A 24,432-nucleotide genomic window follows, 5' to 3' on the forward strand; every position below is an offset into this window, starting at 1 on the left:
CGCTGTATTAGTGTCGCTGGTGATGCTAGTTAGGGACGTAAATATTTAGGTTCGCCGTCAGAGTTTTATAGCGACAGGGACCCCCATATACTATCTAATAAATGTTTTAACCCCTTGATTGCCCCCTAGTTAACCCTTTCACCACTGATCACTGTATAACCGTTACGGGTGACGCTGGTTAGTTTGTTTATTTTTTATAGTGTCAGGGAACCCGCCGTTTATTACCGAATAAAGATTTAGCCCCCTGATCGCCCGGCGGTGATATGCGTCGCCCCAGGCAGGGTCAGATTAGCGCCAGTACCGCTAACACCCACGCACGCAGCATACGCCTCCCTTAGTGGTATAGTATCTGATCGCATCAATATCTGATCCGATCAGATCTATACTGGCGTCCCCAGCAGTTTAGGGTTCCCAAAAACACAGTGTTAGCGGGATCAGCCCAGATACCTGCTAGCACCTGCGTTTTGCCCCTCCGCCCAGCTCGGCCCAGCCCACCCAAGTGCAGTATCGATCGATCACTGTCACTTACAAAACACTAAACGCATAACTGCAGCGTTCGCTGAGTCAGGCCTGATCCCTGCGATCGCTAACAGTTTTTTTGGTAGCATTTTGGTGAAATGGCAAGCACCAGCCCCAGGCAGCGTCAGGTTAGTGCCAGTACCGCTAACACCCACGCACCGTACACCTCCCTTAGTGGTATAGTATCTGAACGCATCAATATCTGATCCGATCAGATCTATACTAGCGTCCCCAGCAGTTTAGGGTTCCCACAAACGCAGTGTTAGCGGGATCAGCCCAGATACCTGCTAGCAACTGCGTTTTACCCCTCCGCCCGGCCCAGCCCAGCCCACCCAAGTGCAGTATCGATCGATCACTGTCACTTACAAAACACTAAACGCATAACTGCAGCGTTCGCAGAGTCAGGCCTGATCCCTGCGATCGCTAACAGTTTTTTTTGTAGCGTTTTGGTGAACTGGCAAGCACCAGCCCCAGGCAGCGTCAGGTTAGTGCCAGTAGCGCTAACACCCACGCACGCACTGTACACCTCCCTTAGTGGTATAGTATCTGAACTGATCAATATCTGATCCGATCAGATCTATACTGGCGTCCCCAGCAGTTTAGGGTTCCCAAAAACGCAGTGTTAGCGGGATCAGCCCAGATACCTGCTAGCACCTGCGTTTTGCCCCTCCGCCCGGCCCAGCCCAGCCCACCCAAGTGCAGTATCGATCGATCACTGTCACTTACAAAACACTAAATGCATAACTGCAGCGTTCGCAGAGTCAGGCCTGATCCCTGCGATCGTTAACAGTTTTTTTGGTAGCGTTTTGGTGAACTGGCAAGCGCCAGCGGCCTAGTACACCCCGGTCGTAGTCAAACCAGCACTGCAGTAACACTTGGTGACGTGGCGAGTCCCATAAGTGCAGTTCAAGCTGGTGAGGTGGCAAGCACAAGTAGTGTCCGGCTGCCACCAAAAAGACAAACACAGGCCTGTCGTGCCCATAATGCCCTTCCTGCTGCATTCGCCAATCCTAATTGGGAACCTACCGCTTCTGCAGCGCCCGTACTTCCCCCATTCACATCCCCAACCAAATGCAGTCGGCTGCATGAGAGGCATTTTTATGTCCTCCCGAGTACCCCTACCCAGCGAACCCCCCCAAAAAAGATGTTGTGTCTGCAGCAAGCGCGGATATAGGCATGACACCCGCTATTATTGTCCCTCCTGTCCTGACAATCCTGGTCTTTGCATTGGTGAATGTTTTGAACGCTACCATTCACTAGCTGAGTATTAGCGTAGGGTACAGCATTGCACAGACTAGGACACACTTTCACAGGGTCTCCCAAGATGCCATCGCATTTTGAGAGACCCGAACCTGGAACCGGTTACAGTTATAAAAGTTACAGTTACAAAAAAAGTGAAAAAAAAAAAAAAAAAAACACAAACAAAAATATAAAATAAAAAATAATAGTTGTCGTTTTATTGTTCTCTCTCTATTCTCTCTCTCTCTATTCTCTCTATTGTTCTGCTCTTTTTTACTGTATTCTATTCTGCAATGTTTTATTGTTATTATGTTTTATCATGTTTGCTTTTCAGGTCTGCAATTTTTTATACTTTACCGTTTACTGTGCTTTATTGTTAACCATATTTTTGTCTGAGTACAGCATTCACGACTTTGAGTGGTTATACCAGAATGATGCTTGCAGGTTTAGGTATCATCTTGGTATCATTCTTTTCAGCCAGCGGTCGGCTTTCATGTAGAAGCAATCCTAGCGGCTAATTAGCCTCTAGACTGCTTTTACAAGCAGTGGGAGAGAATGCCCCCCCCCCCACCGTCTTCCGTGTTTTTCTCTGGCTCTCCTGTCTCAACAGGGAACCTGAGAATGCAGCCGGTGATTCAGCCAGCTGACCATAGACCTGATCAGAGACCAGAGTGGCTCCAAACATCTCTATGGCCTAAGAAACCGGAAGCTACGAGCATTTTATGACTTAGATTTCGCCAGATGTAAATAGCGCCATTGGGAAATTGGGGAAGCATTTTATCACACCGATCTTGGTGTGGTCAGATGCTTTGAGGGCAGAGGAGAAATCTAGGGTCTAATAGACCCCAATTTTTTCAAAAAAGAGTACCTGTCACTACCTATTGCTATCATAGGGGATATTTACATTCCCTGAGATAACAATAAAAATGATTAAAAAAAAAAAAAAATGAAAGGAACAGTTTTAAAATAAGATAAAAAAGCAAAAAAATAATAAAGAAAAAAAAAAAAAAAAAAAAAAGCACCCCTGTCCCCCCTGCTCTCGCGCTAAGGCGAACGCAAGCGTCGGTCTGGCGTCAAATGTAAACAGCAATTGCACCATGCATGTGAGGTATCACCGCGACGGTCAGATCGAGGGCAGTAATTTTAGCAGTAGACCTCCTCTGTAAATCTAAAGTGGTAACCTGTAAAGGCTTTTAAAGGCTTTTAAAAATGTATTTATTTTGTTGTCACTGCACGTTTGTGCACAGTTGTAAAGCATGTCATGTTTGGTATCCATGTACTCGGCCTAAGATCATCTTTTTTATTTCATCAAACATTTGGGCAATATAGTGTGTTTTAGTGCATTAAAATGTAAAAAAGTGTGTTTTTTCCCCAAAAAATGCGTTTGAAAAATCGCTGCGCAAATACTGTGTGAAAAAAAAAAATTAAACACCCACCATTTTAATCTGTAGGGCATTTGCTTTAAAAAAATATATAATGTGTGGGGGTTCAAAGTAATTTTCTTGCAAAAAAAAATAATTTTTTCATGTAATCAAAAAGTGTCAGAAAGGGCTTTGTCTTCAAGTGGTTAGAAGAGTGGGTGATGTGTGACATAAGCTTCTAAATGTTGTGCATAAAATGCCAGGACAGTTCAAACCCCCCCAAATGACCCCATTTTGGAAAGTAGACACCCCAAGCTATTTGCTGAGAGGCATGTCGAGTCCATGGAATATTTTATATTGTGACACAAGTTGCGGGAAAGAGACAAATTATTATTATTTTTTTTTTTTTTTGCACAAAGTTGTCACTAAATGATATATTGCTCAAACATGCCATGGGAATATGTGAAATTACACCCCAAAATACATTCTGTTGCTTCTCCTGAGTACGGGGATACCACATGTGTGAGACTTTTTGGGAGCCTAGCCACGTATGGGACCCCGAAAACCAAGCACCGCCTTCAGGCTTTCTAAGGGCGTAAATTTTTGATTTCACTCTTCACTGCCTATCACAGTCTCGGAGGCCATGGAATGCCCAGGTGGCACAAACCCCCCCCCAAATGACCCCATTTTGGAAAGTAGACACCCCAAGCTATTTGCTGAGAGGTATAGTGAGTATTTTGCAGACCTCACTTTTTGTCACAAAGTTTTGAAAATTAAAAAAAGAAAAAAAAAATTTTTTTTTTTGTCTTTCTTCATTTTCAAAAACAAATGAGAGCTGCAAAATACTCACCATGCCTCTCAGCAAATAGCTTGGGGTGTCTACTTTCCAAAATGGGGTCATTTGGGGGGGTTTTGTGCCACCTGGGCATTCCATGGCCTCCGAAACTGTGATAGGCAGTGAAGAGTGAAATCAAAAATGTACACCCTTAGAAATCCTGAAGGCGGTGATTGGTTTTCGGGGTCCCGTACGCGGCTAGGCTCCCAAAAAGTCCCACACATGTGGTATCCCCATACTCAGGAGAAGCAGCTAAATGTATTTTGGGGTCCAATTCCACATATGCCCATGACCTGTGTGAGCAATATATCATTTAGTGACAACTTTGTGCAAAAAAAAAAAAAAAAATAAAATAAATTGTCACTTTCCCGCAACTTGTGTCAAAATATAAAATATTCCATGGACTCAACATGCCTCTCAGCAAATAGCTTGGGGTGTCTACTTTCCAAAATGGGGTCATTTGGGGGGGGTTTGTGCCATCTGGGCATTTTATGGCCTTCAAAACTGTGATAGGTAGTGAGGAGTAAAATCAAAAATGTACGCCCTTAGAAATCCTGAAGGCAGTGATTGGTTTTCGGGGCCCCGTATGCGGCTAGGCTCCCAAAAAGTCCCACACATGTGGTATCCCCATACTCAGGAGAAGCAGCTAAATGTATTTTGGGGTGCAATTCCACATAGGCCCATGGCCTGTGTGAGCAATATATCATTTAGTGACAACTTTTTGTAATTTTGTTTTTTTTTTTTTTTTTTTTTTCATTATTCAATCACTTGGGACAAAAAAAATGAATATTCAATGGGCTCAACATGCCTCTCAGCAATTTCCTTGGGGTGTCTACTTTCCAAAATGGGGTCATTTGTGGGGGTTTTGTACTGCCCTGTCATTTTAGCACCTCAAGAAATGACATAGGCAGTCATAAATTAAAGACTGTGTAAATTCCAGAAAATGTACCCTAGTTTGTAGGCGCTATAACTTTTGCGCAAACCAATAAATATACACTTATTGACATTTTTTTTACCAAAGACATGTGGCCAAATACATTTTGGCCTAAATGTATGACTAAAATTGAGTTTATTGGATTTTTTTTAGAACAAAAAGTAGAAAATATCATTTTTTTTCAAAATTTTCGGTCTTTTTCCGTGTATAGCGCAAAAAATAAAAACGGCAGAGGTGATCAAATACCATCAAAAGAAAGCTCTATTTGTGGGAAGAAAAGGACGCAAATTTCGTTTGGTTACAGCATTGCATGACCGCGCAATTAGCAGTTAAAGCGACGCAGTGCCAAATTGTAAAAAGTGCTCTGGTCAGGAAGGGGGTAAATCCTTCCGGGGCTGAAGTGGTTAAAGCTTGTTCAATGGCCATCTGATGTAGTGGGTGTTTGAGCATTATGTCCGGTAAGTACCACGTTTGGTCATGCGCTTTTGGTATGGCTGAGGCTATAGTAGTGTATACTGCATTATGATCAGACCACGGAATCGGAATTATATCTGATGCAATAATTTCTGGTATCATTCCTATTGTTAGAAAAATATGATCTATTCTGGTGAAGGTTTGATGAGGGTGCGAGAAATAAGTGAATTTCTTTTTGATTGGGTTACTTTCTCTCCACGAATCTACCAGATTGTATTTGGAAAGAAGTTGAGAAAAAAGTAATCTAGAGGTTATTTTGGATGGTGTAAAAGGTGATTTATCTAGAAATGGGAGGAGGACCTGGTTCAAATCCCCACACATTATCACTGTTCCTATTTTGTGTGTATTAATCACTTGTAATATATGTGAGAGGAATGGTGTAGGTTGTTTGTTAGGAGCGTAGTAGGAAATCATCGTGATTGCTGTATCCATTATATAACACATGAGTATCAGGTATCTACCTTCTGGGTCTTTAATTTCTGATGATAAGGTGAATGGTGTGGATCGGTGAAATGCAATTAGAGTTCCCCTTTGCTTGGTACAGGCAGAAGCCGTGTAAATTTGTTGATAAAAAGGAGAAATATATTTTGGAGTAGAATCTTTGGTGAAGTGTGTTTCTTGGAGGCATACTATGTGAGTCTTCTTGTTATGGAAAGTACAGAAGGCTTTGGTCCTTTTTTGAGGGACATTTATTCCCTGAACATTCAGGGAAAGTATATTCAGTAGTGCCATGGCAACAGATCAAATAGTTTTGACTTACTTTTTGTTATGCAGAGCTGACTGCGCAGATCAACCTGTGTGGACTGAAGAGATGAATAGATAGAAAAGAAACCAGTGAATTTTGGAGTAAAGAGTAAACAAAAAACATATGAGATTAGATGATACATTGTATAAATTATTTTTTGCAAGTAATCACAATTTACCCGTGAAAGAGAATAAATATCTCTCTCAGGGGAATAAGTGGCTTCGTCACACTCCCACATAATATGGTTGGGAGAATGAGGAGGGCTAATGGGGGTACACAGATCTTCCGCTTACAGGAGAGAAGTGCTATGTCAAAAGACATCAAAATGATGATTCATTAATTGGAGTGCAGAATATAGTTTTTGTTGAAATTATTTATTCCAGGGTGGTTGTATATGGTTAGTCTTGCCCTAGGCTAAATAATTCAATTAGAAAGGTACTGTTAATAACTTTGGTATTGATGAAGATAGTTTGAATTATTTTGGGATTTTAACCCTTTTAGAGTAAACAATTACATATTTTATTCATATGTAACTGTTTAGATATGTTAACTCATAAAATTGATGTTGTATTGCTTCAGATTAGAATAAACAAAAACATAATTCTAGGAACTAGTTAGGTAATAATATATTTGTTTTAAGAAAAGAAAGAAAAAGCTTCCATTACTTCTGGATTATTGAACATATTTGTCCTAAAAAGTAATAAATCTATTGTTATTACCTGATAATATATAACTGAACAAGAATTTCCTTATTTCACTTATATATTCTAAGGCTATATGAATCAGAAGTAATAAGAAATATAACTGGAATGTAACATGATCCCACACAGTGTGTGACTATCAGAATGCAGTTACATTCAGTTATAAATACAGGTTTTTTATAGAGAACCATCTCTTAGTATAATAAATGAAGAGATATCAGGAATTAGGATGTCAGTCCATTGAATCTTCTTGGTCCATGGATGATGTGGCATAACGGCCTCTTTTGTGAGAATGATGATTCCCATTTTGTTTTGAAATTCTCTGAGTGCTGCCTGAAGGTGAAGATGATGCCATTCTTCTGCGTGTGGGAGAGTTGCTGCTTGTGGGTTCTGTCAGATTTAATTTTAAAAGGGTTTGTTGTAGTTCATCTGCTGATCTGCTTCTGTAAATTGTACCTTGGTAGTTAAATCTGACTGAAAAGGGGAAGCCCCATTGATACATAATGTTGTGGCGTTGCAGTTCCATTAGTTGGGGTTTCATGGATCGTCTTTTAGTAATAGTAAGTTGGGATAGGTCAGCAAAAATTTGATAATTGTGTCCTTGAAAATTAAGTTCCTTTTTTTCTCTTGCAGCAATTAGTATTTGTTCTTTCGTTCTGTAATAATGAAATTTTGTGATTATATCACGTGGGGGTCCATCTTTCTTTTTGGCTGTGAGGGCTCTGTGTACTCTGTCCAGTTCTAAACTTTCAATAGGGATATCTGGCTTTAGTTCTTGTAATAGAGCAGTAAAAGTAGATTGCAGGTCTGTCACAGTTTCAGGTATTCCCCTTATGCGCAAGTTTGAACGTCTGGCTCTATTTTCGTAATCTTCGAGCTTAGTTTGAAGTATTAAATTCTCTTCTTTTAATTGTTCCAATTCTGTTATATTTACTTGGGTTGTAATTTCAATTTCATCCATTTTTATTTCTAGGGCTGCGGTGCGGTTTCCCAGCTCTCTTATTTCTTTGGTTAGGCTTTTTGTTATTTGGTCTGAGGTTTGTTTTAAAGCCTTATGAAGCATCTTTTCAAATTGTAATAATATTACTGGGGATGTTGAGGAGGCTTGTGTAGAAGTTTGTGAGAGGATTTGTTCTGTATCTGACTCAAATGGAGAGTCTTGCTGTGACATTTTCTGTCTGTGAGAGCGCCCTGATGCTGTATCTTGTGAGGTGACTGAAGCTGCTTTAGTTGCAGTGAGTGCCTGTGAGCTCTTTGTGAGGTGATTTTTATTTCTGCCATGGTTTCCTCCCAGTACCATATTTCCTGCCCAAACTTTCACAGTTTGTTCCCTGGGGCAAAAAGGTTCAAATGGATACCTTTTGAGCCTGCAGGCTCCGCTTTGTCCTTCTCTTCTCTCCTCAGCGGTGCGGAGCTCTAACAATGCATGTCTGCTCCGCTAGGCTCCGCCCATCTCCCTCCTACCTGGCATCATTCAATTAACTTCCTGTAAGCCCAGAGCATCATGGCTTTGCCCTCCACCCTGGACTCACAGGAGGATGCTGTAGAGTACAGAGCAATATCTTTATGCAGTGCCATTCTCTGCACCATGCATGATCTGCCCCATGCCAGAGCAAGAAAAAAAGGAAAGGATAAAGAAGACTGACATACCACCAGACCAAATACACTTATGCCGCGTACACACGGTCGGACTTTACAGCAGATTTTGCCCGGCGGACTTTTCGACGTACTTTACAACGGACTTTCTGAATGAACGGACTTGCCTACACACAATCCACCAAAGTCTGTCGAATTCGTACGTGATGACGTACGACCGGACTAAAATAAGGAAGTTCATAGCCAGTAGCCAATAGCTGCCCTAGTGTGGCTTTTTGTCCGTTGAACTAGCATACAGACGAGCGGACTTTTCGACCGGACTCGAGTTCGACGGATAGATTTAAAACATGTTTAAAATCTAAGTCCATCCAACTTTTGAGCAAACAAAGTCCACTGGAGCCCACACACGATCGAATTGTCCGACGAAATCCAGTCCGCCGGGCAAAGTCTGCCGTAAAGTCAGCTCGTGTGTACGCGGCATCAGTTAAACAAAAATAGGTGTTAAGATTTTTTTTTAGGTTGTGGGGTTGCTCAAATGGGTGGGGGTAGGGGGCTGGTCTGATGAACCTGTAGTTTTGCTTTAGGGTAACACTTACAGGTCTTGTCTTCCCCCCAGCTTGTGACTGGAAAGTGAAGGAGAAAAACAGACCGTAGCTCATCTCTCTGTCACTGTTCTTTCCTCACATGGGGCACTTTGGCACAACTGATTGGCTTCTTGTACTGCTCCCCCCTCTCCAAGTCTGAGCTCCGTGATATGGGAGATTGCAAGAGGCTGATATAATGTCAAATTCAAGTATTAACACTGCTTGCATTAAAAAAACAGTCATGTGTGACTTTTATATCTACCTAAAGTTTAGCTTGGAATTTAGTCCTAAAACCAGTGGCAGTCCATCCATAAGGGGCTCAGGGGCACTGCCCCCTTAATCCATGCACCCAGCCCATAATCTATATGCAAAAAAGGGTGGGCCCAGGGCGCAGAGCACTGCGCCCTGAGCCCACCCAGTTTTGTAACAATACCAAATTATTATTTGCTATTGTCTTCCTGATTCTCCTCCTGGTCAATCAGGAAGCGGGTCTGGAGACCCGATTGGCCAGGGGTCTCAGGACCCACTTCCTGTTCGGCCAGGAGGAGGAGCAATGGCCCCAGAGTGAGGACTCCAGGGACTGCTCACCCACAGCCACTCTCCAGCTTGGACAATGGAGGGAGGAGGAGGGGAGATGAGAGTGTCATGCTGGCCAGGACTTGTCATCTGCCTCCTAAGGTAAGGAGGTATCAGATCGCTGCCTTCCCATTCCTCTGTCTACCACGTGAGGGGGGCTGATTACCGCCTTCCCATCCATCCTCCGCTCCAGGGGGGCGTGCTGTTGGTTTGCCGCCCCCCCAAAATATTGAGCACCAGCCGCCACTGCCTAAAACAGAATGTATCTCACCTAATTGCTAGACATACAATACACCATTCCATATTTGCAAATTATTTAAAAGCTTAATTGGGTACAATTATGTTAATGTTGCCCATTTAGGGCATGCTAACAGGTTTGCTTGATAGGAATAATTTGTTCCAGTGGTATTAACCTCAGTTATACACTATGGTGGGAGCAGGCTGGCAGTCAAGTGAACCTATCACTTTACCCTGAATGGGGCGAGGAGTAAGCAAGACTGAGTGTTGGGAAATGAAGATATAGTAAAATAGTTATATAGTTACATAGTTAGTCAGGTTGAAGTTAGTACACAATCCTTCACCCACAGTTGATCCAGAGCAAGGCGAAAAACCTCAGCAAAGCATGCTCCAATTTGCTACAGCAGGGGAAAACATTTCTTCCTGATCCGCCAAGAGATTGGATTTTCCCTGGATCAACTTTACCTATAAATGTTAGTACCCAGTTATATTATGTACTATGTATTATGTTTAGCAAATAATCCAGGCATTTTTTAAAGCAATCTACTGAGCTTGCCAGAACCACCTCTGGAGGGAGTCTATTCCACATTTTCACAGCTCTTACTGTGAAGAAACCTTTCCGTATTTGGAAATGAAATATTTTTTCCTCTAGACGTAAAGAGTACCCCCTTGTCCTCTGTGACGACCTTAAAGTGAATAACTCAACACCAAGTTCCCTATATAGACCACTTATGTATTTGTACATGTTGATCATATCCCCCCTTAATCTCCTCTTCTCAAGAGGGAATAGATTTAGTTCCTCTAATCTTTCCTCAAAGCTGAGCTCCTCCATGCCTCTTATCAGTTTGGTTGTCCTTCTCTGCACTTTCTCCAGTTCCCTGATATCCTTTTTGAGAAATGGTGCCCAAAACTGAACTGCATATTCCAGATGAGGTCTTACTAATTGTACAGGGGCAAAATGATATATCTCTCTCAGGAGTCCATACCACTCTTAATACAAGAAAGGACTTTGCTCTCTTTGGAATCCAAAGCTTGGCATTGCATGCTATTATTGAGATTATGGTCTACCTAAACCCCCAGATCCTTCTCCGCCATTTATTCCCCCAGTTGTACTCCCCCTAGGATGTATGATGCATGCATATTCTTAGCCCCCAAGTGCATAACTTTACGTTTATCAACATTAAACCTCATTTACCACTTAGTTGCCCAATTAGACAGTGCATTGAGGTTGGCTTGTAAATTGGAGACATCCTACAAGGACGTTATTCCACTGCATAGATTAGTGTCACCTGCAAAGAAATGTCACTTTTAATTCCAGACCCTATATCATTTATATAGTTATAAAAATGTAAGGGTGCCAGCACTGAACCTTGGGGTACACCACTGATAACCTTAGACCATTCAGAGTAAGAATCATTAACCACTACTCTCTGAATTCTGTCTTTTAGCCAGTTTTCTATCCATTTACAAATTGATCTTTCCAAGTCTGTAGACTTTACCTTACACATGAGCCCTGCGTGGGGAACTGAGTCAAACACTTTTGGAAAATCCAGGTATACCATGTCCACAGCCACCCCTTTGACAACTTCTGTCTTTCATGAATCAATGTTGTCTGATGCCTAAAATTTTTTTTTTCCCAGCAAGAACTCCTCTATGTGATTTTTTATTAAACTCCCCAGTATCTTCCCAACTATAGAAGTTAAACTAACAGGTCTATAGTTACTTGGTAAAAATTTTGATCCCTTTTTAAATATGTCAAAATGTAAAAAGTATCAGATCCTTTAAGGCAATTAATATAGGGCTATAATGCATTTGATCATGATGATGGGGCAAGAAAGAAAACATAGCGCCTTGCCAAAGCAAGCATCTAATCTTTTTAAGACATCACTTGAAACTTCATGTGAGAATTTCTTAAAATGCTCAGTGATGCAAGTGGACAATCTTGAAGCATTGACACTGTGTTCAAAATGCCTGTCATTGTCAATTTAGCATCAAAAACTAACTTGATGCATCCACCTCTTTATGCCTTGACTATGGATCACACTGAGTAGCTGTACATTTACTAGTCTATCTGCAACAATCAGAGACAATAATAGAAAAGCACACTATCAGGTGAATCATCAACAACAATTAGTGAGGGCCCAGTGTCAACAATACAATTAGTATTAATGTCACCAGCCAGTTAATGAACAATGGATAGAAAAGTCACTTTCTTCTCGAAAGGAATCCTTTCCTCATTATATGCACAAATACCTCTTGGCTCAGTGTATGAATGCTAACATGTTTCATATATATCCTTATAAGGAAGATTTTCTCAGGCACTGCAGGCCTGTAATTAGTTATTGATTAGCTAGCCTGCTTGTCTTCACAGTTTGTGTCTATATGTCTATGGAAGGGATGCTTAAGGAAATTGTGCATACGGTATAGTATATTTCGAAGATCACACAAGGTGCATGTTATTGTTTTTAAATGTAATTTAACAGCATGGATATAAAATGTATATAGTGATGTGTAGCTTATATTAAAATCCTATTTAAATTTAAAGAAATAGCAAACAAGGGATCGTTTTTCTTAACCACCTAATGTGAGCAAATGTAGCACTGCCAAAAAAGTTTTTGTTATATACATACCTGCATTCTGTGAATATTAGGGATCTAACTCTATTATAGAGGTTCATTCTTGCTTTATAAAGCTTTTGGACAGGGATACCATGATATCAAATCTTCCTGGGATGGTATTGTGGACGAGGTGACCATGCATCTATATCTTTGACAAACAGAAATTGTAGCTTCAGCCTACATTTGTATGAAAAGTAGCTTTTAAAGAAAAATTCCTTGATGCTCTGAGCAACCTGCTGCCTTGCACCTGTCTGCACTTACAATACCTATACTATCAGCATGTCTTTTTTGGTGTGCTATAGGTGCATAAACACACCTGGTTTTTGCAGGTTGACATTACCTGTCACAAACACAGGTAAGCAACGAATGCAAGGCAGGGTCAGTATGAGATTTTTTTATTGAGGGTTAAAGATAGGCTTTGTGGTTGAGCATGTTTAGACTTACCCTTTCAGCATCAAAAGCATCCTTTACCTCCAGTCATCCATCAAAGACATTTTGGACAGTGAAAATCATCCCAATAATTACATTTCACCAGTTATATGTCATTGGGTAACTCATTTACTCAGTGGATAAACAAAAAAATTCAAAATATAATGGAGAAGAGCCAGTCCTTACATTGGTAGACCCCAGTGTAGGGCTAGGTAACAAGGTAAAGTCATGAAACAAACATATCAGCCCTGGCCATAACTGCTACTACATATACCAGTAGTGATATGCAGCACTTAAATGTTACCCATCTATGTCAATGCCTTTTTTACTGGTAATGACACATCTCAAAAAGGTCAAACGCATTAATCTGTTTTACGGTAATATATACATTTGCAGGAACATGTGGTGTATAGTGTAGCGCATCCCCCGTAGGAACCGCTGGTGAATAGGGATCCCCCACCCTGCACATCAAGGCACACCGAATTGCACAGGCTTACTTGAGATAGGAAACAGTCCAGCAGCTTTTTTTTTTAATCTAGGGGTTAATAAACTTGAATGGGGATAGGGGTATTATGGGATGTCCACTTGACTGGAACAAAGTCTCTTCAGGGACACGCTAACTATATACACTCCTCTTCGTCCAGCACATTACTTGCTTTCAGGACAACTCAGACCCGGCAGAAACACCGTTTGATGGATCTGGCAAGGCACTTAGCCAGATCAAATGAAAGCCCTTTACAGGCAGGGACCGCGGACCCCCTTGGTGTGTAGAAAAAGTCCAGTGTCCAGCTACATTCCTGTGGCTACTGATCCCAGCACCACCTCTTCAGGCACTGCCTGCCCACTTGGCTGCAGCTGCCACTTTCACTAGCCCTCCTGGCTACTTCCCACAGTCCTCCCAGACTGTTTCACCCACCAGCTACCCAGCTGTCTTCTCCCTGGAGATTTTCTGGACTTGCTAGCTGGCTCCTGCTGTCCTCACTCTTGCTCCCATGCTTCTAGACAGGGCTCCTCCGTGTGTCTTGATCCCTCCAGCACCTGAGCCCCAGACCTGAGGTCACCCCCCCAGACTAGGGGGCTACATTCAAGGGCCTCCGACTGCCTCCTCAGCACTCCACCTCCAGCTTCCACCTGAACTCCACACTGCCCCTGCTGGTCTGAGTATTTAAGAGTGGCATACCCCCTGCCAGCCCATTTTGCTGGGGCCCTTTTCAATACTCCAGGCAGCTCTTCCTAACCTCCCTCTCATTCTTCTGGAAACTTCTCCAAGGTTCCATCAAGTAGGGTGTGGTCCTAGAGGTGCTGCCTGATGAGTCATCCGGCCTCCCTGGATCACTCACTCTGACCCAGATTCAAAACTGGCTTGGCTGCCAGCTACAGAAAAAAACTATGTACAACCTAGCACTCTACACTAGAGGGTGCTACACTAGTGTAAGAGCAAATTTATTGTATTAAAAAAAAAATTATGATACTGCTAAAGCTGGATATACACTTTGAGTTTGTTCAACCAGTGGGTTGAACGAAAAAACCTCACAAATTCCCACATCCACCCAAGCGATATGGATGCAGGGATCCCCTGTTATTGTATTCTGACATTGGGGGCCCCCCATCAGATTAAACTGATCAGCACTGTGGCCATTGGCTGCAGCGGCTGGTAGATTGCTGGTTTTAGCAGGACCATTCTACAGAAGCACTGCAGCTAAGGCTACAGCAACTGATTGAATGCTGTTTCTTCCAGCTGGACCCCCCCAAAAAAATGAGGTCTAAAGACCAGTTTTTGTTAAACAGGGAGGGGTACACGAGGATCAAAATTTGGCCAGTTCCTGCTAAACCAGACAAATTTCGATACATGTGTATACAGATTTAGATCTATGTCTAGAATTGAGTTGCCCCAGCAAATCTGATAGTCACAACATTTATTTATTTGTTTAGGACTCATGTAATTTTATTTGAGAAAGCAAAGAAGAGTTTTAATGTAAAATATAAAATCCTTTGCATTTCTGTTACAATTGCTGCCGCTGATCATATACTTCTTTAATGTATTATCCAGGGGCTGAAGAAATGCACATCCAATTCATGTTTGAAGCATAGCAAGGATTGCAAGGTTCCATATGTGTTTATACAACTAATGCCTCGTTTCCACTGATCGGTTCGGTACGCTATTTTGGGTGTTTCCATTATGAAAGCGGCCCATACAACCAAACCGTACCACTCCATTCAGGGTCCTGCTTCAGATGTGGGGCCATAGAAAATGGAACGGTTCGGTTAGGGCGGAGCTACGATACATTCCACTGATTGGCTGACAGAAAGCCCTATGCTGTGCTATGCTGAGGCATTTTTTCTAAACCCTGTATGGCCCCTCGTGGTCCCACTTGCAGTGGAAATGCTCACCAGAATAGACCAGACCATTCTAGGCCATTCAAACTGTACCGACCCGAACCGATCCGCTCAGTGGAAATGAGGCATAAGATTCACTAGCAATGCCATGCAGAAGAGAAAGAAAAGCCACACCTAGGATGTTGGATTTTGATTTATACTGCATCCTTTTGATATTAAAGTGGTATTATTATCTCCCAAAACGGGAAGTATATTCATATGGAGGTTTTTTGTGGGCAAGCTTGATCCAGTAAGCACTTCTGAGGTCAGGGCTGGCAGCGAATAAGTGTAATCCAGTGAACAGTCTGAGGTCAAGGCAGACAGCACACCAAAGAGAATAGTCAGTAAGCTGAGTTGGGATCAGCATTATAGAATCCAAGGTAGGTAAACTGGTCAGGGACTAGCAGGAATGCGATCACAAGCTCTGGGCTTGTAATGTTCAAATAGAGCACCACAGCAGCATGTCTAAAAAGGAGGGAGGGCTGACCAATGCCTAGCAGCCAGGATGGTTCCAGAGGGGGCATTGCAAATTGTGGACAAGGAAAGATTACTCCTGCGCTTGTGAGGGTCTGTTTGGGTTTGAGAAAAGTAGTATTGTGAAATTATAGCAAAGCTGAAAGAGATGGTGTTGCATGTCCCGCTGCCCAGAAAATGACCCCCGGGTGGTCAGGTAAGGCTATATGGAGAGTGATGGATGAAGGGCGCGTGATCAGTTGCTCACATCAAAAAGTATACTTTTTAATGTGAGCAACTGATCACGCGCCCTTCATCCATCACTCTCCATATATCCAGAGGGGGCATGCCTTGGCTGGCCCATCAAGATAGATGTATCCAACTTAAAAGGATGAGCAGCCTCTGGTCACATAAGAGCATGACTAATGCTCTAACTGGCAGCCACAAAAGGAGAGGGAGCGTGAGCACATCAAGCTCTTCTAACTTTGAGAAGGGGCCACCAAACCCTTTGGGGCTGACTTGTCAGGATGCAGACAATGGAAATTGCTAACAAGCATGCAGGAAGTGAGATAGCAGGCACCCAAAAATTTTCTTCAGGGCCAAACCCCTTCCACTGGATAGGGTACCAGATTGATTTCCAGATTTTACTGGAGTCCAGGATGCAAGCTACTACATATTCCTCTTGGCCATTGACAATTAGTGGTGACTGGGAAGAAATGAGGGTATCTTGGGGAACAAGCTCCAGAGGAGAGATATGAAAAACACCAGGAATTCTCATGGAAACAGGAAGTTGTAATCTGAAGCTTTACAACTGGCCAGCAGCTGGCCAATCAGGGAAGGGGGCATGTTCAGCCAGGAGGATAAAGTGAGGGTTGGCCACATACGAGTGTTCCAAATGGCAGCCACAAGAGGAATGGGAGAGTGAACACATCCAGCTCTACTACAGCGGAGAGCTTTTTTTTTGTAATTGTAATTTTTATTAGTTTATGAAAAAGAAAAATGAAAAGAACACAATAAAGGTGTAACAGGTATATCGCAGGATATACATAAAAAAAAGTAAAATAAGTACAAAAAGAATCAGGATAAAAAGATAACAAGTTCCATGAAGCAGTAGTAGAACGTTCCCAGCATACCACGAATAGAGAACAGTAGTAGTTGACACAGGGCTAAGTCATACTTTACAGAGCGTATATACATGGGTGTTTTCTCACAATGAAAGGGTCCACCAAAGAGCAGTTCAAAGGGAGAAGAGAAAGAAAAACACAAATAGAGGAAAAACATGGCTTTTCTACCATACTTATTCAAAAATCTTTCAGTTCGTGTGGTCCCCGTACTTTGATTGGTCCCAGGGCTCCCAAATTTTATTAAACTGAGAGATCAAATTGTGAGCTGAGGCCGTGAGAAATTCCATCCTCCTTATCTCTGCTATAGTTTGTAGAAATTGTAAGAGGGAGGGAGGGGTAGTGGACAGCAAATATAGTGGTATAGTCCTCTTGGCCGCTAGAAGAATATAGGAAATTAGACGTTTAGTTGATTTGGGAGTACCTGGGAAGGGGAGTCCTAGTAGGTAATGGATGGGATCTAGGGGGAGCGGCAGGCCCGTCACACAGTGGAGAGCTTTAGCTTTTACTCACTGTTGGAACACTGTGAACAGTTTTCATGCGGACCTAAGTCCAGTAATGTTTTTTTATACTTCTGTAATAGTCGAATGTTTACAAACAGTTCTTAAAGACAGATTTTTAGTAATGTACTTGTAATTTATAGGTGTACTCACTGGCAGTATGATAGAAGCTTTCGTGCAGGGCTTAAAATGCTTACAGGCAACTATCACTCTTCACTTCCCTTCCACTGTTGCTCAAGTCATTAGTTTATAGGTGTGTCTTCTGAACTTATATTGCAATATTTAAAACTAGTCCTGCAATTGCCATTAGCTTGAAAGAAATCTTGCCATTTTCTTTTTACTTGCTGTTAAATTTAAAGTTTTTGTAATTGGATTAAGGTTCATGTTTGATTCTGTGTCATCATGAATTCATGGGCTTAATTCGCAAAACATTATATTTGTTCACTTTTGAATATATAGCCGGTATTAAATATTACAGCATCTAAAACCTGGTGACTCCTAATGCTCCAAGATTTCTTTTATTGCTGAACTCAAATTAAGCACTATCTGGGATTCTGCCACTTTCACCTTTCTTGCGGTGTGACTTATTAGGGCTTTAAAACAAGAGACAAGAGCTGTAAACGTAAGTGGGTTTTAATGGAATTAATTCTGAAGGAGTGTAAAACTCCTTTTGACACTTAAGTTTGCTCTACTAATGGCAAAGATCACAGAAGTACAAAATAAGAGTGCCAAATTAATAAAGGACACAGGAAGCCACCGAGCCAAAGGAAAAGGTAAGGAGGTTGCACTTGTTCTGCCCAGGACAATATATAACTAGCTTGCTAGACTGCACATGTTCAGCATTTTAAAGAGCGATAGTTTGGCTTGTGTATATGCAGGTAGGAAAAAGCAGTGCTCAGCAGTCTGAAAAGCACATGCACAGAACACTTAAACAAGCATAACAGATTGTGCAAACGCAAATTAAATATTAACATCCTCAGCTAGACTATCACATCTTTAATGTAATATGTACTTTCCTAATGAACCAAGGTGTATTTACACTTCAAACAAAAACCTAAGATACATACTGGTTGAAAGCAACCAAATTACCCTAATCCTGGTAAAATATATTACCATGTTATCATGCTGCAGGGTCATTGCGAGGACCTTTACAATAATCTATCATTTCCGCAGGTGCCATTAGCATGATTCTTTTTTTTTGTGTGCTTATATTCAATCTTAGAATGGTCAATAGAATGTTCAACCAAATACTTTCCTACTGCATGTCATCAGTTTACTTTGTCAGTAAAAGGGCAATACTAGCAAATAAAGCTTCAGTGTAGGGCCTTTTGTAAACTGACAGAGATCTAATTAAAATACTGCAATGAGAACTTTATTACAATTCACTTTCTGAATGTGGAATATATGAAATTACTGAATTGCAAAAAAGATGTCTCTGCTTCTTAAAATTCCATGTAAGCTGCAATTGATTCAGGCTGATTTATTTATACTGTGATATCATGCAAAAAGGAATTTTGCCCATGACAGCTTAGTAAGTTTCAGTTTTCATTTAAAACCTGAGCTGGATGGGGAGAAAATTTACTTTTATTTTTACTCTTTCTTTTTTTTTCGACAAGTGTTCTGGCCAGTAAGGAATGAGACAAACCATTTACCTTTTTTTAATGTAAAACCTTTATCTCAGAAGTAAAAACTCTGTTACTATAACTGTTTATAAAGTTTTAACTGGAGTTTGGTTTCAATTTGTTAGCGTATCTCAAACTGCTAGTGCATTTTACACGCCCCTCTTCCCAGAATGACAGTGCTGCTATCCAAAAATGCCCCTGTGTTCTTTCATCCAGAGTGGGGGCACTCTATTATAGAATGTGGGTTACTGGCCAAATGACTAGGTGAAAACAGCGGGAAAAGCCTAAAAAAAAGAAACTGAATGCAGCCACCACATCTAAGCACTGGTAAGCTGCAATATATTACATTTTTAGTTTTGGATTTAATACCGCTTTAAAGAAGATTATCTACGCTGCTTATGATTTAAAGTGACAATAAAGGTTTGTTTTTTTAAATAAACATGCCATACTTACCTGCTCTGTGCAATGGTTTTGCACAGAACAGCTCCGATACTCCACTTCTTGGGTCCCCTGTCGGTGCTTCAGTCTCCTCCCTCCTGCCTAGTGCTCCCATAGCAAGTAGCTTGCTATGGGAGCACCTGAGCAGGCTTGCACTCGAGCCGCTGCTCTGTTTGTCCATTCACACATGGAACGCTGCTCGGCCCCACCCCACTCACTCCTCATTGGCTCACTAACTGTGATTGACAGCAGTGGGAGCAAACGGCTGCTGCTGCTGCTGTCTCAGCCAATGAGGAGGGAGAGACCTGGGAGAGTCGAGGCTCTTGTGCACTTGCCGGTTTGAGATGGGGCTCAGGTAACTATTGGGGGTTGGCTGTGGGGGCTGCATGAAGGTAAAAATGTACAACCACTTTAAGTTAAAATTCTTTGTATTTAGAGTTGGCAAAATAATGGAGCCAGTGATTTGGTAGACCAGGCCCTAATATTTTCCAGTTCACATGAGCCAATAGGAAGGTGTTAGTGCACCTTAAGGGCCAGCATAGACTGCATGAACAAAATTTGGAATCTACAATATCACAAAAAGTTGATACAGTGCTATAAATAGCATACCCAACTACTAAAAGAAACTCAAAAATAATTTATGACATGATCATAAATATGCATGTAAAAAAATTACCAAATAGCCCCTAAAATGCATAAAGGTGCAGAAGAAGAAAAATAGCAGTATATTACAAAAATATATCAATATAGCACATAAATGTTGAAAATATGTGCAAACAGCATAGATGTAAAGAAACAAGATTCCTGTGCAATTGAAAATAATCATCCTTCAAAAGCCTGCATTCAGCTTCTTAAATCAAAAATCATCAACTCCACGAAGTACACTTCAGTGCATAGTTGCAGAGAACACTTTTGTGATATGACTGTGCCAGGAGCTAATACTCATCAGCTTTGGTGCTCACCAAAGCTGATCAAATAGTGCTCATGTGTCAGAACAATCTCCTACCAGTATCTGTTTGATTAGCATACCCCTTTGGTAGGATAAGCAAAGCCTATCTCCCTTTCTTGATATGATCTTTAAATAACACAGAGAGATGGCTGCCACAGTGTAGCCAGTCATTTTTAAAAACACGGTTAAAAAATAAGTTGTCGGTGCTTCATCTCAGTACAGTCTAATGCACCCCAAGGATTACTCCAATACTTGCTAATTACACTTCAATTACTTAGAAATACTTACTACCCACATCAAAGGCTCTATCACTAAACTTCAAGAAGAACCCTGGGAATTTTTTTTCCCATGTAGTAGGGCTGTGACCGCATTGCATGGGTTAACTGCTCGTTTTTTTCTAGGGGTGAGGAGAATGGAGATATACCCTGCACACTAATGGTCTTGTGCATGAACTGTTCCTGAAGTCATCATACCCATACACTGGCTCTGGACATGAGGATGGCAGGCACTAGTGTTGGGCGAATGGTTCGGCCTGTTCGGCGAACACCCGAATTGCCAGGATATTCGACCATTTGTTCAGTCCGCCGAGCTCCCCACAATGAACTGCATGCAGCACAGTGCATTGGAAGTCCTGATTGGCTGAAGCAATGAAGGATTTGCCCAATCAGGGCACAGAACACTGTCAGAGTGTCAGAGTGTCAGTTTAGTGTGAATATAGTGATTGTGCAGAGTGTAGTGTGACCATTCATTTTTACTTTAGTGTCAGTTTAGTCTTTCAGGGAAGGTTTACTGAAGTATATTGAGGTATGTTAGTGCACGTTTAATGCAGTATATTGAGGTGTGTTAGTGCACGTTTAGTGCAGTATATTGAGGTGTGTTAGTGCACGTTTAGTGCAGTATAATTACATGTGTTAGTTCACGTTTACTGCAGTATATTGAGGTGCGTTAGTGCACGTGTACTGCAGTATATTGAGGTGCGTTAGTGCATATTTACTGCAGTATATTGACGTGCGTTACTGCACATTCACTGCAGTATATTGACATGCGTTATTGCACGTTTACTGCAGTATATTGACGTGCGTTAGTGCATGTCTATTGCAGTATATTGAACTGCGTTAATGCACGTTTAGTGCAGTACATTGAGGTACATTAGTGCACGTTTACTGCAGTATATTGACATGTGTTAGTACACATTTACTGCAGTATATTGAACTGTGTTAGTGCACGTGTACTATAGTATATTGAGGTGCGCTGGTGCACATTTACTACAGTATATTGACATCCGTTATTGCACGTTTACTGCTGTATATTGATGTGCGTTAGTGCACGTCTTCTGCAGTATATTGAACTGCGTTAGTGCATGTTTACTGCAGTATATTGAGGTGCGTTACTGCACGTTTACTGCAGTATATTGGCATGCCTTAAAGCACGTTTACTGCAGTATATTGATATGTGTTTACTACAGTATATTGACACAGGAGGCACTAGGAAATGCCTTGTGGTCCATACGAGTATTCCATAAATCTGTATAGGATAAACAGAACAAAGGAGGATCGCTGCAAGCTATTGCTATCAAATTACAGGCTTATTTTTTAAGCCCATAAGGTGAGGGTACACCTGGTGGGGGTCATGTGTACAACGCATGAAGACACAATTATCACATGTCAAATTTTATTTGGACTTTTGCTGATTGATTCAATACCTCATTAACCACTTCAGCCCCGGAAGAATTTACCCCCTTCCTGACCAGAGCACTTTTTGCGATTCAGCACTGCGTCGCTTTAACTGACAATTGCGCGATCGTGCGACGTGACTCCAACACAATATTGACGTCCTTTTTTTCCCACAAATAGAGCTTTCTTTTGGTGGTATTTGATCACCTCTGCGGTTTTTATTTTTTGCGCTATACACAAAAAAATAGCGACAATTTTGAAAAAAACGCATTATTTTTTAGTTTTTGCTATCCCCCAAAAATATCCCCTTAAAAATATATAAAAAATATTTTTTTTTCCTCAGTTTAGGCCAATACATATTCTTCGACATATTTTTGGTAAAAAAAAAATCGCAATAAGCGTTTATAGATTGGTTTGCGCAAAAGTTATAGCGTCTGCAAAATAGGGGATAGTTTTATGGCATTTTTATAAATTTTTTTTTTTACTAGTAATGGCGGTGATCAGCGATTTTTATCGTGACTGCGACATTATTGCCGAGACATCGGAGAATTTTGACACATTTTTGGGACCATTGGCATTAATACAGCGATCATTGCTATAAAATTGCATTGATTACTGTAAAAATATCACTGGCAGTGAAGGGGTTAACCACTAGGGGGGCGGGGAGGGGTTAAGTGTGTCCTGGGCAGTGATTGTAACTGTGGGGGGATGGGCTAGCAGTGACATGACACTGATCGCTGCTCCCGATGACAGGGAGCAGACGATCGGTGTCCTGTCACTAGGCAGAATGGGGAGATGTTGTTTACATCGGCATCTCCCCGTTCTTTAGCTCCGTGACATGATCGCGGGTATCCCAGCGGCGATCGAGTCCACGGGTCCCGCGGGCACGGTCACGGAGCTTGCGGCAGGCAGCGCGCGTGCATGTGCATGGCGGAAAATTCAAAGTAACGTACAGGTACGTTACTTTGCCCAGCCGTGCCATTCTGCCGACGTATATGTGCTGGCAGCGGTCAGCAAGTGGTTAAGGCATGAGTGTGACTCACAGAGTATGAGCACTTTTTATATATATTTCTTATTTAGAATGTCACGTTTTATATATTGATGCTTTATATAGGTTTTATGCATTTGTTTATTTTTTTTAGCGCTGCACGTTGTGTCATATAAATTGCTGATAAAGGATGCATGCACTGTACTGTCACCATTTGAGGAGGCGACAAGGATGGTGAGCCTTGACAATGCATGCATCAGTGACACAATCCCTGTTGTGTTCCTGCTGTAGCAGACTCTGCATGGCATTATGGACAGGGCACTCGTGGCAGAGCAGAGGGAGGAAGAGGACTTCCTTTCCTCTCAAGGCCTGCTTTATGCAGACACCAATATTGTGATGCCACAGATCACAGAAGAGGAGGAGGGGGATTCTGGCAGTTTTAGAGGTATTCAAGCAGAGGAAGAGATACATCAAACCTTAAGAGATGGTTTTCTGTACCCAGAAGCTTTGGGAGTAGTACATGGCTGGGAGGAGGCAGTTCCAGATACTGTATTCCTCACTGACTCTGAGAACTCTGCTTCTCATGCCTCCACAAACTTGCGGTGTATGGGCTCCCTCATTATTCAAAGCCTGCAAAAAGACCAGAGAATTTGTGGCATCAAGGAGAAGGATCACTATTGGTTGGCAACCCTCCTTGACTACTGTTACAAGGGGAAAGTCTCAGGGCTCATCCCGTCCTCACAGAGGGAGCAAAGGATGAAATATCTTGTGGACACCTTAAAGAGGAGTTTATGTAATGTCTTTCCAGACTTTGCTAGGTTAAAGTCTCATGGAAAAGCTAGTTTTGAGGCTTTGGTTGGTAAAAAGAGGAGCGGTATATAGGGCGATGTCTCAGGGATGCATTTAAAAAAAATTTTTGGCCCTGGCGCTCAGGGCTGTCAGCTTCCACATCCTATCAGCAGCATCATATGGTGGGAAGTTATCTAGGGATGATAACAGACATGGAAAGCTTTCCAGTTGATGATCCACTGGGTTACTGGGTAATGAGAATAGACCACTGGCCAGAACTTGCCCAATATGCAATTGAGCTGCTGGGCTGCTCTGCATCCAGCATGCTTTCTGAACAGACATTCAGTTCTGTTGGAGGTTTTGTGACAGATAAAAGAGCATGTCTGTCCACAGACTCCATTGACTGGCTGACATTTATCAAAATTAATAATTCCTGGATCAGCAGCGGCTATCAAGCCCCTGATGCCGCTGTTGCAGATTAAGTGTTTTTGGGATGTGGAATCTGTGCAAGACTGTCTAGGCTGCCTAGCTTTGTGGGTGTTGATTTTATCATGAAGAAACGTTTTGTTATAGGTCCATAGACACAATTAACACTCAAGGTCCAATTTTTCCACACCTGTTTTACATGTGCATATAATTTCAATTTTTGACAGTAAGGCCAATTCTTGCTTTCAT

Source organism: Aquarana catesbeiana, linkage group LG01 (assembly GCF_042186555.1).
Source record: "Aquarana catesbeiana isolate 2022-GZ linkage group LG01, ASM4218655v1, whole genome shotgun sequence".
Taxonomy (NCBI): domain Eukaryota; kingdom Metazoa; phylum Chordata; class Amphibia; order Anura; family Ranidae; genus Aquarana; species Aquarana catesbeiana.